This window comes from Poecilia formosa, unplaced genomic scaffold, assembly GCF_000485575.1.
Source record: "Poecilia formosa unplaced genomic scaffold, Poecilia_formosa-5.1.2 Scaffold217, whole genome shotgun sequence".
In the NCBI taxonomy this organism is placed as follows: domain Eukaryota; kingdom Metazoa; phylum Chordata; class Actinopteri; order Cyprinodontiformes; family Poeciliidae; genus Poecilia; species Poecilia formosa.
In genome coordinates this window covers 648942-652069 of record NW_006800156.1, presented here as the reverse complement: position 1 = coordinate 652069, position 3128 = coordinate 648942, and the positions used below count along the sequence as shown (strand labels likewise).

Genomic DNA, 3128 nt, shown 5'->3' with positions numbered 1-3128 from the left:
CAGCTGGTTGTTTCGTAATCATTCCAGAAAAATGGCTTTTTATGCTCAGCAGAAACTAAAGAAAACATTTTACAGCAGCACTTATCAAAACGACGACCCTCTGGGGAAGTAAAGAGAAGCTGCCACTAGGGGGCAGCAGTGCTCAAACTAAACAGGATTAATATTGAACCCAGTAGAAGAAGTAAACTGCACAGGCAGAGCAGAGAACAGAGTTGATGGAGAAGTTTGACTGTGAAAAGGAAACTGGTGGAAGCAACAGAAGCAAGTAAAGCAATAAATATGAATATGTTTAGGAATCTCTGCACACATTGGACAGAGTTCTGGTTCAGGGTCAGAGGAAGGAGTTAGCTGGGTGAGAGTTAGCTCTTTGGGTAATGAAATGATTTAAATAAATACATTTACTGCTAAATGTGTCCCTTGTTTTAAAATTTTATAGCAAACGGTGGTTTAAAGAAACTCCCTGAAGTAAATTTCCTGCCAGGAAAACAAACATATACCAGGAAATGCTGTAATTTTCCACTACAGGAAATTATATGAATGTTTTTAGAAGATAAATGAAACGGTTTTCTACATAAATACATTAAATTCCTACTCATTTCACGCAGCATGAGGTCAGTGTGTTTCTCAGGGATTTAAAAAGCATTGAAAACTGTCAAGCAAGGGATCGGCTTCACGGGGTCAGAGGTCAAGTTAGACAAGAGTCCGGTCAAGAAAGTCATGTAATCTATTTGCTAACGGAGTCCGTTTCCTCCGTATCTCGGTTCACAAAGTTCCAACAGCTACAGGAAGTCCTCACAAATTCTTCGCCACAAAACAGGAAGTGGCCATAACTCGTGTCCGTCCAGAAGGCCGGATTTTGGAGAAACCTTTAAAACGTGCTGCTGGACTCGTACTGAACCGGGCCAAAGGCAGTTTGGAACAATTCAAATGGAAAATTTGATTAGATTTTCCTTTTTTTGCTCTGTAAGTTTTTAATGCCCTTCTAGTCGACCTCAACGTTGATTTACAGAAATATTTTACTAAAATCTTTAAGACAAGGGCTGAAAAGCTGAAATTTTGTTCATACTATTTCCAGCCACTGACATTCTTCTTTTCAATATTTTATCACAAAATTTAGTTTTGAAAATTTCCAGGAACTACACTTTAGCAGTTCATGGAAAAACTCACTAAATCCAGAATATGCAGTAATTTTGCATATGCTTTGTGTTTTGTGGCTCAAGGCTTAAGATGAATAAACTAGGTGTGGTGGAGGGCCCTGCTGGAAAACGTTTGCCTTCTCACTGTAAATCATGATCCTGGGCGAAACATGCAAAAAGCTCTTCTGTCATTCTGACATAAACAAGTAATCCATGCAGGCTGGACAGAAACTTTGATGAGACTGAAACTCTGAGCAGACCACGAGAACCAAAGCCGTCTGACCAGGTGCGTCAAATCTGAAGCTTATCCAGTTAAATTTAATTCTAAAACGTGTTTTAGCTTCTTGTTGTGTGAAAGTAATCATTTAAATGTATTTTCTGTACTAATTTATTAAGATTGCCGAAGAATATGAACAGTTTTTGATCTCTTAGGGCTCGTCACTGTGTTTAATTATATTTGTCTGATAACATGATGCAGGTTTACCTGCAACAGGAGAAAAACCATAAAACAACTAAACACATTCTCTACAAACTGTCAAGGTTTTCATATTTTGCCTCTTGGTTTCTTTCAGGTTTAGTTTAAAGAAGCAGAGTTCATACTTGTGAAGTAGAAGAAAAGAAATATGTGGTTTCAAATGTTTTACTAATAAAAATCAAATTATTTAGATTCAAATTCTCCATCTGCAGTTACATCTCTACCAGCTTTACATATAAAAAACTACAAACAGAAATTTACTTCTATTTTTTTACTGACTAATTCAAACTGATTGGATTCAGAGTTTTTGTAAAGATTCAAATTCACATTAGGATTTAAATCTAGGTTTTGACTAAGCCGATCAAACACATTGATATACTTTGATCTACACCAGTGGTCTGACCCTCCAGGCCTCATGGGATGGTTTCCTGNGTCATCGAGACACTCAGACATAAACAGGTAATCCATGCAGGCTGGACAGAAACTGAGACTCTGAGAAGACGACGAGAACCAAATCCGTCTGACCAGGTGCGTTTTTAACTAATCTGAAGCTTATCCACTTAAATTTGATTTAAATGTTTTACCGTCTTGTTGTGTCAAAGTAATCATTTAAATTTCTTTCTCTAGTAATTTATTAATATTGCCTAATAACATCTTCTGTATGAACTGTTTGATCTCTTAGGGCTTGTCACTGTGTTTAATTGTATTTGTCTGATAACATGATGCAGGTTTACCTGCAACAGGAGAAAAAACATAAAACAACTAAACACATTCTCTACAAACTATCAAGGTTTTGATATTTTGCCTCTCGGTTTCTTTCAGGTTTAGTTTAAAGAAGCAGAGTTCATACTTGTGAAGTAGAAGAAAAGAAATATGTGGTTTCAAATTGTAACCCGAGTTACATTCTAGGATTTATTAGGATTTGAAATAATCCAAATTAAAGTCAATCCAAATGATTTCTTAAAAACTAGGTTCATCTGCTGGAGGTGGCGGCAAATTGTAAAACACAGAGACAAGTAGATGGTGCAAAATCCGTGAGTTGTATTGATATTTACAATATATACAAATTAGTCCACAATTTAGAGTTCAAAATGGTTCCTTAATCCAAGAAAGTCAATCAGTCTTTGTTGACGATGAAAGGAAAAACAAAAAAATAAATATCCAGTTCCATCAGTGAAGACTGTTGGGCCGAATCTCCAACCAGTTCGGAAGTTTGCACAGATGATAGGTGTTGTATCTCCGGATCCGCTAATACGGTTAGCTCGCCAGTCTGGTCAGCATGAAGCCAGACAATCCGTGATGCATCTTAACCCCTTCAGCCACTCCTTGAGCTGGGGGGGGATCTGCAATACACCTGGCCTGTGTAAACAGGCCTAAATAATCAACATGTACATGTATTTTCCAATTACAGGAGTTTACATAATTAAATGTAACTTATGCAAATTCAAGTTACTCTTTTCACAATAGTTTCAATAAGCATTTCAACTTGAATGTGCTTTAGATCGGCGTCAGCTACT

The 3128-nt window shown here is 37.0% G+C and overlaps 1 long non-coding RNA gene across 1 annotated transcript; it reads left to right on the top strand.

The window, feature by feature from the left end:
- The first annotated feature begins 176 nt into the window (after positions 1 to 176).
- LOC107838158 (uncharacterized) lies at positions 177 to 2637 on the top strand. Its single transcript, XR_001664211.1, has 2 exons — positions 177 to 352; positions 2084 to 2637. It is a non-coding gene; the product is annotated as an uncharacterized LOC107838158 (long non-coding RNA).
- The last annotated feature ends 491 nt before the right edge of the window (positions 2638 to 3128 follow it).